This window comes from Eulemur rufifrons, chromosome 18 (assembly GCF_041146395.1).
Source record: "Eulemur rufifrons isolate Redbay chromosome 18, OSU_ERuf_1, whole genome shotgun sequence".
NCBI lineage: Eukaryota > Metazoa > Chordata > Mammalia > Primates > Lemuridae > Eulemur > Eulemur rufifrons.
In genome coordinates this window covers 9,612,514-9,626,269 of record NC_091000.1, presented here as the reverse complement: position 1 = coordinate 9,626,269, position 13,756 = coordinate 9,612,514, and positions in this window count along the sequence as shown.

Genomic DNA, 13,756 nt, shown 5'->3' with positions numbered 1-13,756 from the left:
AGAAGACAGGCCACATCCCATCAGGTAAATGGTGCCCTTCCCATTCTTCTTTATTCTCTCTTATAAGAGTGAAGAAATATTACCTAAAACATCTCATGGTGTATCGGGGAAATGAACTCTTCCATGTTTGTTCTGTCTCATTTTCCTTGTAGTTTTCCCTTGCCTGAGAAATGGAATGAGCAGTTGGTGGTTGAGCTGAGGAGCAGTCATTATACCATCTGCACAATTTGCCCTTCCTAGTCTGTCTGTCTGTCTGTCTGTGCTACACTTGCCCAAACTAGCACTTATTTCACAATAAACTCATGACAATAAGATTCCAGGGCTTGGACTGGGAGCAGGACAGGGGTGAGGATAAGGAATTATCTTTAAGAAATATGTAAGTATGCATGAAACTTACGGTAAATATAGCGTAAACTCAAGTTTGGAAATAAACCATTTCTAGCAGGATCAATGAAATTTTTCCTACATGAATTTGCTTCACACACAGATCTTCTGTGTATTAATGCAGAACTAGGAGAAAATGCAGATAGTTATTAGGTGTGCATTGGGCATAAAAAGTAGGGGTGGGGAAGCTGCGGCCTTAAGGTGAAATGTGTCCTTCTAGGTCCTTAAGTGCGGCCTTTTGATTGAATTCAAATTTTGCAGAACAAAAGCTTTTATTTAAAGGGGTGCAGCAGAAAAAGATGAAGCTTTTCTTTCCTCTTTGGTGCTTAAAAAAGAAGAATCTTGAAATCAGAAGGCAGCAGGTTCCCACCCCTGGTTGCAAAACCAAGAGAAGGAGGAAAACTCTGGATTACATATTTAGAAAATTAACAATATATTTTGTATGGTGAACTACCATAGTAAATGATGATAATGTGAGTGAAAGAGCTTGTATGTAGCATGTTTATGTATACCTGGGCAAAGCTGGCACTAAAATTCAGAAGTTCATAAAGAATGAACACGATCTTAAAAAGTTCTTCTCATGCAATATTGAAAAAGATTGTTAAATATAATTGTATTAAAGATGTAGTACAACCTTTTGAAGTCTGTGGGAGATAAAGTCTGTTAACAGTCAAAAAGAAATAACTCAGAGAATAATGGATTTGCCTTATTATTTTTATAAATAGAAAAAAATATGCAGCTGATTTTCACCACCAAGTGGTTAGATTTGGAAATGCCAGGTATGAATGTGGACAACAGTCAGCATGTTTTGAGACAAATTAAAAGACACCAAGATACACCAGTAAGCCTAGGTGAGGGTAACCTGGGAATTTGGAAGGAACTAAACTCAAGTCTTGCAAATGGCAACTACTGCTGAGATCCAGCTTGAACACGTTTATTTGGGCTGCACTAAGCTTAGGAAATTGAAATGTAATGCCTTCTAGGGAGGCATTCCACACCTACTACTCTTCCCTATTGTGAAGCAGAGGCTCACCTTGCTCATTACATTGTCTTCCTGCATTATCTCTGGGCATTAACTTTTGAGTCTGATGACCAGGTGGAAAACACTACTCATCCTTCAAATAGGTGACATGCTGGCGAAGAGGTGGACTGCTGACTCTTAAGTACCAACTATGCATGGAAGTTGGGTTTATCCTAGAATGCAAATTTATTAATAAAAAAAACACACTGGAGGAAAAAAAATAGTTATGTTAAAGAGAAATGGAATCATAATAATGGGGCTGCAAGGAAGCTATTTGATTCATTTTAAAGAAGATAATAGGTATCTACATTAACAGAATTTAAAGGTTATATTTCACTTGAATATTTTGCAAGTCATTAGGGTTTAATAAATGCAATCATCAAGGGCATTAGCCAGGGAGGAACTTGTTTCATCATAAGTGAAAACAATGAAAGATAATAAGCAAAGAGTAGGGCTCCATGGCCATTTCTCTTCATAAGAAGTATAAGGAATAAACAACATTGTTATAAAAATGATTATGCTAATTAAATATGGGCAAAAGGCAAACATTTTTGCTCGTTATCACAAATATGCCCTTATTCAATAGGAATTAGGTCTGAATAGCAGTTTAGAAGCTAATGAGTCTCAGCTCTTTCTTTAGTGAGGTTTATCCTCTCTAGAACAATCCTGCCTGTGAGGCCACTGCTCCCAGAGTTAATTAGGCCTTCTGGCCATCATGACACTGAGCAAGAAAAGGCAACAGTTTGTTGCACTTTCTAATGAGCACTTCATAATTTTAATATATTTTTAATACTTTGGACATGACTATATTTAAACAATAAATATATTTATTCCCATTTCACAATAGTAAGAAAATTATTTCACTTTATCACCTGTATGTCACATTTATATAACTCTGAGTAGCTTTATTCAGAGGTATCAAAAGATAGGATCGCTGAGATTTTCTTTGGCGCAGCATACTACAACACTGGGAAGAATTTTTCATTTATATGTGTGAATTATTCCACCATGTGAAATAATTCCGTGTCCTTCAACATAGAGAAGCTGGGAGGACACTCAGCTACTCTTCATTAAGGTGCAAAACCTGTTTCACAGTTTTCTAAATGCAGAAGCCATGCATAAAACATGTCCTGTGACTACAGACCATAATTAGCTTGGTACCAAGGCTGTCAGTCTTAATAAGTACATAAATAAGTAACATTTATATTAGTATTTTATGGCTATTGCCAAAAAATGGAATTAAAGGAACTTTTCCTTTATATAGATTTTCCATATTTATTTATCTGATGTTATATGAATGCCTAGAATATAGTCCTCTTAGTATTTTCAAGCATAGGTACTAACAGGTAAACGTGACTCATTGAATTGCAATATCTTCTTGCACTGTGAAATATCTTTCAAAAGATCTTAAGAAGTAGTTTCTTTATTGTCAGCCTTATAAGACATATTTAAATATAAAAAATAAGTGTATCCTGTACTTGAGTGCGTAGAGAAAAATCCTCTCTTGAATAATTTCATTTCTAAAAACAATAAATTCTACCAAATATTCATGGCATTGTTCAAAATTTAATGAAAGGATGTTCATTATCAAAGTATGTTGACAATACTGAAAAATTGAAAACAACTTAAAAGTTCAGCAATAGAAAACTAGTTAACTAAGTTATGGTATATTCACATTATAAGGCAATATTATGCAGCAATTAAAAATGTGTAAATAGAGTTTAAACCAAAAGAGTAGGTTAAAAACTAAACACAGAGAATGCTCCAAGACCAATCACCAAAAGGAATCTGAGAAAAATATTTATTCATACAAAAACAAGACACTATAGGTGTATTCATCAAAATGTAAGTAGTGGTAAGCCCTGGATATTGGGCTAGTGTATCAATTGCTTTTAGTTTTGTTTTTTCTTAAACTATGCTTTTCCCATGTTCAAAAATTAAAAGCATAGTGTTCTAGTAATAAAATAAAGGAATGAGATTATTTTAATTTTACAAAAGGAACAAGAGGACTGATATTCCTAACTCTCCTTTTTATCATTATGTTACGACGATCACAGATGACAAAGCACTGTTCCCAACAGAAGACTCATATTACTACGTAGAAAATTGAGAACTCACAAACAGATGAATATTACCTATATGATTTGGCTTACGTAAAAAATGGAAAAGGAAAAGAGTTAGTCCTAGTCTACTTCAAGCAATGAAAGCTGAGCTATATTTAACAAAAATATATTTCCTAGAAGGAGAGAATGAGTTGTAAATCTAAACGAAAATAACGGCAGTATAGTTTATAAGAAGAGATATATGGCTAAAAGTAGAAAAATTCCCGAGTGAAGGTTATACAGCAAGAGCACACACTGCATAACAAGAAATGCTTAACATAAAAATAGAAACAACCTTTAAAAATTACCTCTGACAGTAGATTTATGACAAACACAAAATGAAAAGGAAAAGTAATATAGCCTGAAATGTTTTAAGGGATAATGTATGCTGTCAGTTGCCACATTTGGTTTTTATCTGGTCATTGAAAATGTCTTTATGTACTGTTTTCTAACAAAGATGTGTTGAAAATGTTTTTCTGAAATGTTTAAAAAAAATCTATATATATATATATATTTTTTTTTCTTCCCACTTTGGCCATGTCTCTAGCACTGAATTCAAACAGCCACAGCATGGATGGTTCAGGATTTTGTCTTTTTAATGATCAATTTAGATTGTTCCATGCTCAATTTACCCATAATAAACCAATCCATCAACCTCTACCTACTCAGCTGTTATGCTCAGACAGGTGATTTAAGTAAAATCAAGTAGCATCTCAGCAACAGTTACCTTCTAATATTTAAATAACATTGTAGCAAGTCTGGTTCCTAGCCCAGTCACCTACATGGTGAAATTTGAAACACATTCAAAAATGTTTCTCCTTGCTAATGAATGTTTGGGATTTTGCCATGTTTCTCAAATATGTTCATTTTGATACTCAATATTGTTGATCTGACATTAAGCAAACTAAAGTTCATGATTTCTTTCATGTTACGCTTTGTTTGATATTTTTAAGCAAACTTGCCTACTTGTCTGTAATCCCTGTTATGTGTAATGCTCCATGGGAGGTGGGAGAGATACAAAAATGGATGTATGACAGCTCCAGCTCTTGGGGGGAAGGTGCTCACAGACTGATGGGAAAGACAGATATTTAACCAATTAAATATGGCAAGTGTTAGGGCCACAAGTTCTAAGAGAAGTGCGTACTAAGGAGGAGAAAAGGCATAATAGAGCAAAAATTAATCTATCAAATCTTTCGGGGAACCAAAAGAAATGCAAGAAGAGTGCACGATAAATATTGAGTAAAAGTGTGTTAAAAAAAATTTATGGGAGGCCACTGATTTGGACTGAGCTCCTGCATTAGGCCCAACAGACCAACTGAAAATGGAGTCACTCATGCTAAGGTCCCATGTCACCAAACCAAAACCTAAAAGTTGTTTACTTGTACGATCTGAACTTCTGAGAAATCAGGAGAGAGATGATAGCCAGATTCCCCAAAGAGGCCAGTTTTCTGGGGAGAGAAAAAGCAAAAACAACACACACATGCACACACTCCCCTAAAAACCCCAAAAAAAACAAAAAACAGGAGAGTCACAAAAACTAATCAAAAGGGGTCCAGTCAACCTGAGCCAACTTGATAAAGAAATCTCCTCTCTTTTAACCCATGCAAGGAAAGTAACCTGACCTAACCTAAAGGGAACCAATGTGCTGTTTGCACTGCACTGTTTCCTGTCTTACATGAACCAACCCTTTTGTCACAGGCAGGGAGCTCCGGTCTGTTTTGAAGACTGAGTCTGCCCAGTTCATGAATCACTAATAAAAGCCAATTCAGTCTTTAGAACTCAATTGGTTGAAAGTTTGTTCTTTCACAGGAGAAAGACTTGAGAGTGAAAGATAATCAGGAAATAGACTCTAGGAACAATTGTCTGAAGTTACTATCCTTGAGTACATCTAGGAAAGGTTCTAAATCTGCAACTCTTTATTTTCCTACTGTATTGTGATTTCAACTTACGATATGGTTCATAATATATTTTTCTAAGGAAAACAGGTTGTAGAAATAGACCACCTACAGGATATCAAAAGCATCTAAAGGACAATAAATTAATGATGTTTCCTTCCCATGAGAGGTTTTTTAATGATAAAAACTATCACCAGCATATCTGCTGGAGTTCACATGTAATAATGAATCCAAGATTAGCATGTTACACATGTATGGAATACTAAAAACTCATAAGTAAATGACATATAAACTCATGGTATTCTACTCTATTTTTCAGTTATCAGCAGAAAAATATATACAAATGGTCCTTGGCTTATTATGGTTCAACTTATGATTTTTTTGACTTTATGATGGTGCAAAAGATACATGAATTCAGTAGGCTTCTCAACTTACAATGAGGTTGAGGGAACACATTTTCATCTTATTATATTTTCAACTTATAATGGGTTTGTCTGCATGTAACCCATCACAATTTGAGAGCATCTGTAATCAACATATATTTCTAACTATAGCCTTATTGACAAAAGACTTCTGATACATTGTTCATGTACATAGCTTTCAAATGATATTGATAAGAACATAACTTAAAAGCTAAGAGATTCAAATCCAAAATTTTAACCTTAATTATATTTAAATTGAATATTTTCACATGTAGCAAATAATGCACTATAAATAATTTCTTCATCATTTGGAATAATACAACTATTATTCTCTTTCAGCAGGAAAAAAACAAAACAATAAAAATGTTTATGAAAATAAATGAGTGAAGATCACTTAAGTGATAAGATTAACTGTAATTTAGGCCATGTTTTAATGTTCTGAAAAGCTATTTATAGATATTTATCCAACTTTAGCTTTAAGTTATCTTGAATAGATATTGATTGTTCGGAAGTAATCTATATTCTAATATTAGAATTGAATTTTGTTTGAACAGAATAAATATGTGAAATGAAGAGCCATAATTTTATTTGTTGAATAAAGACAGAATAGCTTAAAACGTAAGTATTCTTCTCTAGTCTAGCTATGGAGAACAGGATGGAAGTAGAGGAAGTTACATATGTGAAAAGAAATGAGTTTTTCCATTTTAAAATTTTGGGGTGAAAATTCAAAATAGAAAACAATTTAATGTCATACATAATTGTCAAGGTTCTTAACTTTTGGAGTAAAAGGAATGTCTCACTCCCGTTCCAGGTGCTACCACTTTACCTAAGTCCTAAGAATTATTCTCACTTTTTCAATTTTCTACCTATGAGTTTTTTGCTAGAATTGAGTATTTCCTAAAATTGTCAAAGAACAGTTTGCAAAAAGTAAGAACTTTGACACATGTTACTTTTGATAATGTTTACTGTGATTATTGAGAAACACACAACTGAATTACAGACGAGCCTTTCAAAAAGTCACTGCTTATGCATTGACTTGGCATTCAGTGCATACAAAACCATTTAACAAAAATATTTGTATGGCCCCATCTACCTCCATAGATCCACACCTGCCTACTTAACCATTCCTGAAAGGAGTCCTGTATAATTTTTATTTCCCTAAGTCTTAGTCCATGCTGTTCTCACAGTTTTCATGCTCTTTGAGCTTTGCCCTCTCTTTCCTTCCTCACTTCAATCAACATCACCACCAAGTACAATTGTTTCAGCAAGAGAAGTTCTATTTGTACCTCTAAGTCTGGCTCAAAAGGTTGCTTTATTTCTCTAAATCTTTCCTCAGCCTCTCTCACTTCAGACCAAGTTAACAGCCCCATACCGGTGCTTTCATAGCATTTTTTTTCTCATTCCTTATAGCATTTTTGTGCCTATATTTCAGCATTGCTCTTTTTATTCTTGCCTTTCCTAACTGATGGTTAAGACCTTGAAGACAGGAAAACAATATGATAGTTAAAAGCACAGACATAATGTCTACACACACTTTACTGAACACCTTTTATATAACAAATTATGATATCTGGAAAGTTACTTAACCTTTTTTGCCTGCTTTTTATATTTATAAATATGAATAATAAAGGTGTCTACCACAAGATAGTATTATGAGAATTAGACTAAATGAAATATTGCATGCAAGTACAATGCCTGAAACAAAGCAAATGCTAGAAAAAAATTAGTTACTAGTTTAAAGTAATGACCATATAATGAATATAGATTCATTTTGTGAATCCTTCAAGAGACCTAGCAGAATGTTTTGCATATAATAAGCACACAAATGTGGAGTTAAATTGATATCTGCAACTGTATTCTCTAAACTCTGAAAGCCAAGAGCAAATTTCTTTTGGCAGCAAAATTATTAGGAAATTTTGAGCTTCAAAATACTCCTTTAGGTTTGATACACTTTCATAAGTTACCTGCATCAAATGTTAAGTTTCAGTCGCATAAAACCCAGTCTCTGCTTGACATGGCCTTTTGTGGATAAATAAGTGAAACGTGGGGCATGAAATTCCAGTTAGATATAAAAGCAAGGCTTAGGTGGGAGAAACACAGAGGAGTTTAATTCTACAGATCTTCCAACCTCCTGCAGTGCTGAGCACTTCTAATGAAAGGCAGGTGGGGTTATAGTTACTGAAACATGAAGTTCTTACTAAACAGGCAGAGGAAGAGATGGCAGCTAATCCACACCCTCTGAAGGAGAGGGCTTCCCTACATATCTTGTGGGATGCCAAAAACCCCAGCTGTTCTTTAGATCTGTGGATAATTTCACTATACTTAATTTGGCACAAAAGCACTGAGAAAATAAGTGTTTTTAGTGGACGTGAGGAAACTTGGGTCTCAGGTTCGTATTTACCTTGCAATAATAAATTCTGATGTTTGCCTTGAAATAGTGTAGAACATGATTATATATATTAAACATTAAAATTATCCATTGGGAAAAAATACTGTAAATCTAAAGAGGCTTACGTATATGTTTTAATCCCATAAGGTCTATTAACAACAAAGCCAAGAGAAATTTCTCTTTTTGTATATATTTATACATTTATTCCCCTATCCAATTCCAGCTATTTTCCCTATCTTTTCCTAAAACCAATGGTAATAATAATACTAGTTACATAAGCTTTGGAAGACCAATACGAATTTTCTCAGTGAAGGTATAAATCTTTAGGGGAATTGAGGAGAAGCGGTTTGAATGGTAGTTGGTCTGAGGATGGAGGGAAGCAGAGAACTTTAAGTATCACAGAAAGACATGAGAAATATTTCAAAAACTTTTCCTTAAAAATTCCCTGGTAGACAAGGAAGGCTGGTGCTCTCTGTTCCTATGTGGACTGAGAGGCGGCCAGACATTGGTGTCAAACTGGTTCTTTCCCAAGAGAAGTTTATGAGCAGGGTAAAAGACAAGTGGAGTTGAATAGAAGGAAGAAAACTATTCTCTTGAATTTGTTTTAAAACAGTGTCCCCAACCTTTTTGGCACCAGGGACTGGTTTCATGGAAGACAATTTTTCCACAGATAGGAGGGGGCTATGTGGTTTTGGGATGATTCAAGTGCATTACATTTATTGTGCACTTTATTTCTGTTATTACATTATAATATATAATGAAATAATTTATACACCCCACCATAATACAGAATCTAATGCTGCTGCTGATCTGACAAGAGGTGGAGCTCAGGCAGTGATGTGAGCAATGGGGAGCAGCTGTAAATACAGATGAAGCTCCACTCACTTGCCTGCCACTCACCTCCTGCTGTCCAGCCCAGTTCTTAACAGGCCACAGATAGGTACTGTCCACAGCCCAGGGGTTGGGGACCACAGTTTTAAAGTAAATGTGACATTATACAGCATGTAATATGAAATAGTATGACTGAGTTTTAGCACTTGTTAAACACAGTTTATGGGAGGCTCTCGTTTTAGACTAGCCTTCTGCACTAGGTCCCCACAGACCAGACCAAACCAGAATGGAATTACCTGTGCTAGCAGCCATGTTAATCAAACCAAACTTTGAAAAGGGCCAGTTTTCCTAAAAAAAACCAGGAGATTCCAGTCAACTTGAGTAAGCATAAAAACGTTCCTTCTCTCTTAACCCTTATAAAGAAAATAACTTTGAAATGACCAATCCACATTTTGTTCACCATTTCTGCTATCTTTAGACCTTGTCTGCCTATAAAGCCAACCTTCTCTGCTCAGCTCATGGGAGCACCCATTACATTTGATAGAACGGTGTGCTTCCTGATTCTAGAATCTTAATAAAAACCAAGTAGAACTCTAAACTGCATTTGTTACAATTTTGCCTTTGACACATCTTAAATGTTTAAATATCCAGAATAAGAGGTTGTAAATTATTATAAAATAAGAGAGAGAATAATACTTAGTAAGACTTTTAAGGGATATTGTTAATATAATGACAGAGCTACTAACTGAAAATAAAGTAAGACGTAGTTATTTTTCAACAGATTATACAAGGTTAAACATGTTTTAGAATTATCTTAAAGTAATAAATTGGTATTAACTAGGTATGATGGGTAGGTTTATGAGTAATATTTTTTCATGAACTCCTGTATTTTCAAAATGTAAGCAAAGGTAAACTTTGACCTTATAATGAAAAAAGAGTTATTAAACAAATAAGGCCACGTATATGCAATTAAAAATAAACAAAGATTAGCAGAGAAGTAGCTCCAATTGAGATTTGTGTTCTTATATTTTCTGCTTTAACTTGATAATATTTCATTCAACTTCTTCCTATAGATCACAATTGTTTTGATGATTTTTGCTGGTATTTCAAATTTAAAGGCTTGATTTTTTAGAAAATGAGAAACTAGACAAGGCTCATTAGTGATAACAGCCTGAACACTGTATATTTAAGAGGTTTACACTGTCTGACAAAACTGTCCATGCAACATATCAGAGGCCCACAGTACTTGCTCACATGCACTTGGATTGCAGACACAAAGTCTTTGGAGCATGAAAAAAAATAAATAAATAAAATAAAAGTTCATGTCCACTTATCAACAGCTAACTTGAAAGTTCTCTACAAGTCTACTGATTCTCAAAAGTGAGCTACTGTCTAGAGTACCAGTAGAACTTGACTTTGAATTGGAAGGAAAGCACAGAACACACAAGTGTTACCTGCTCTATCATTTCTCCAGATCCCCGAAACATGGATCTCCACTTGTAACAAGCTAAGTGGTTTCTGGCAAAAACAGAAGGGGAAAGGCCTACCTCATAGTGTGGCTTCTCTACACTATCTCTGTAACTTTCTTCTTCCTTGAGGCCATAAATCCCACAATTCTTCCTGCTTTCCTTTGCTTGTTTTTCAATAAACAAAAACAGTTTTTTTACATTATTTATTTTGACATTGTGGATGTGACTAATGTTTTACCTGTGAACATAAATACCAAATGACAAAAAACCAAGTTCTTAGCACCTGGGGTTCAGTAGTGCTCTGCTGTGTGTTCAGTGACTTTATATACTTAGTTATTTACAGATGCAAGTATATGCTCACTTAGTATTAAAAAATGGCAGGAAAGACAGCCAAATATAGAAAATTCTTTCACAGCACTGTGGTAATTTGATGGATTTTCCATATTAAAATGATAGTTATATTCTAATTTAAGGAGAGTGAAATTGAGACTGAAAACTGGTACCTTATTTCAGATTCACAGCACAACATATCTCAAGAAATATGCCTCTGCCTAGTTACAGACACACATGTGCTTTAGGAAACAAAGTGATCACCCTCATGTTGCTATAGCTACACTTGTGTACCTTTAAATATTCTGCAAAAACGAATCCCATTATATCGAAGAACAAAACACCAGAGACATTTCACTTGACAGAAATTTTCAATAGATCTCCTTACAGAATGTAAGGTGAAGTGACCTGTTATTGTAGTAGTTCCTTTCATTATATGCATAAATTTCTAAGACTACTGCTATTTGCACAGTACAAAAGAAATATTTGCATGCTGGGGCATAATAACAATCCATCACAATGAAAAGTTTCATAGTTTATGTAAAATGTTTAGTTTTAATGGGCTCGGTTCTTCAATTTGGGAATATATCAAATTCTTTTGTAAGCTTCTATAAGTTGGAAAGATTTCCTCCTCTCCCTCATAAAATGCCTCTACACTGTAGTTTTCACCTATGGCAGCTATCTTCCCATCTCAGTCTCCCAGAAAGCTAGGTTTCACCTCTCGTCTGTCATGACAAAGAAAATTTGATAGAATGAAAGGGAAATGGGGATTCTTTTTTTAAAAAAAATAGCAAGAGTTATGAAAAACCAGCACACTAGTTCATTTTAGAACCAAAAATCACAGATCACTTATAAGCAATATTATTTATGTTACTATACTATATATATATTATAGTTATATATATGCTATAGTTACTATACTATATAGATTAGTAGCTACTAATATTTCAAGGTACTGGCCTATCAGCCATATGCTTTCTACCGTTCTCCAGTATCTTACTTTCAGTGAATTCTTTTAAATGCTTTCTTCTGGTACATTTCAAGAGACAGCATCATTCCCCGTTTATGAGCATAATCCCTTATATCTGAGAGCTGGGCTTGAAGCCTGGCAATGTTCTTTATTAGTTGTTCTACTTACCTCATCTATTAAATGGTGCTAATCATAGAATCTATTCCATAGCTTGGTTGTGAAGTTAAATGAGAACTCCTTGCAAAGTGCTTAGCCCGGCACTGAGTCCAGTAAGTTCTCAGTGTGAGCTCACTATTATCATTGGTATTTGTGTAGGAACAAAAGTATTATAATAATAAGGATGATAACTTGTGGCACACTGTGCTACCAGATAGATGGTAAGAAAATAGATAAATTGTATCTATCACTACGAATTGAGCTAGTAATAACTCTAATCTTAAAAACAATGCTTTTTTTTCATACTTCAAATGAGCATTAATCTCAGGCAAAGACATTTATTTAATCATTTAAAAAATAACAAAAAAAGAAACAAATAGTATGTGTTGTTTTTACCTAGAGGTCTTTCACGCAACATTGGCTCTGAGGATAACATTATAGTAAAAAATTATGTGTGGAAATCCATCTACTTTATACATACTTACATGAAACCCCATGTAAGAGGTGAAGAGACAAACAAAAGACAACCTGTGCTCTCACACTCAAATATTATTTATATTTAGATCTAAGTTTATATCCATATCATAGTCATATCTATATCTACATATAGAAATACAAGTTATAGTTAGTACTTGGAAAGTTATAATGAATCAATAAATCATACATTTTTGCAAATCTGTCTTGTTAATTAGACAAAATCCTTTTCAAAGACACAGAAGTAAAAACAGTTTCTCAGCTGTCCCACACCTGAGCTGCCTCCCAATCCTGTTTGCCAAATAAAAATCTAGTTTCTTCCATGTTTGCCATCCTGCCTGGATGTCTCCAATTCCATGTTTGTCTGTATCAGATTGTTCCAACACCACAAGCCAGCACGTAATTTTCCATTTATCTTAGCTTTGAGTTTTGTCTGCCTTCATGGTTACTTACCACCCTTTCCTGCTGCCCAGTTATCATGATGAGAAAGATGGACCTCTGAAAATAAACTCCTCCTTTCAACATTTTGTCTTTCTCTGCCTTTGAGACATCAGTGCACCACCCACCTGGAAAACCTATATTAAATTAGCTGGGTATACCTTGTGATAAAAGTGAAACGATTCTTTTCCCCATTAGTAATGCAGCACATCTCGGGAAAACACAGTCATGAATCAGTCTTTTACCTAAATATATTTAAGATTTTTACCTTCTCTAGACCTGAACTCCTCAGAGTTTAATGTGAATACAAATTACATGAGGCAATTGTTAAATGTAGATTCCACCTCAGTAGGACTGAGGTGGGACCCGAGATTCTGCATTTCAAAAAGTTCCCAGATGATCCTGATGATGCTGGTCTAAGGCCACACCTTAACTGGACAGGACCTAAAGTGATCCTAATACTATTCTCTATTTTAATAACTGTAATTCTATTCAACATTATTTATGCAAAATTTGGCATGTTCTACAATTTTTGTTCCATAAATTCTAGCCTTTCATACCACAATGTCTAATAAGACAAAAGAATACCTTCTGGAATTTTAACATTGCTAAGGACATACATACCTTCTAGTAGAGCCTTTCATGAAATCAAGAATCTTTTTCTGAATATTTCAAAGTTTTCTAAGCACTGTGCACATACGTATACATAGACGCACATGGATGTACTCACAAACACACACAGTGACAGGAGTTGGCCATTATATTTTATATCCTATAATCTCCATCAAAAAGACATTCCATTCTAGGATACTATCAGATGATATTGATAGCATAAAATATCAGAGAGCTTTTAAAATTTAATTTTCAATTTTCAT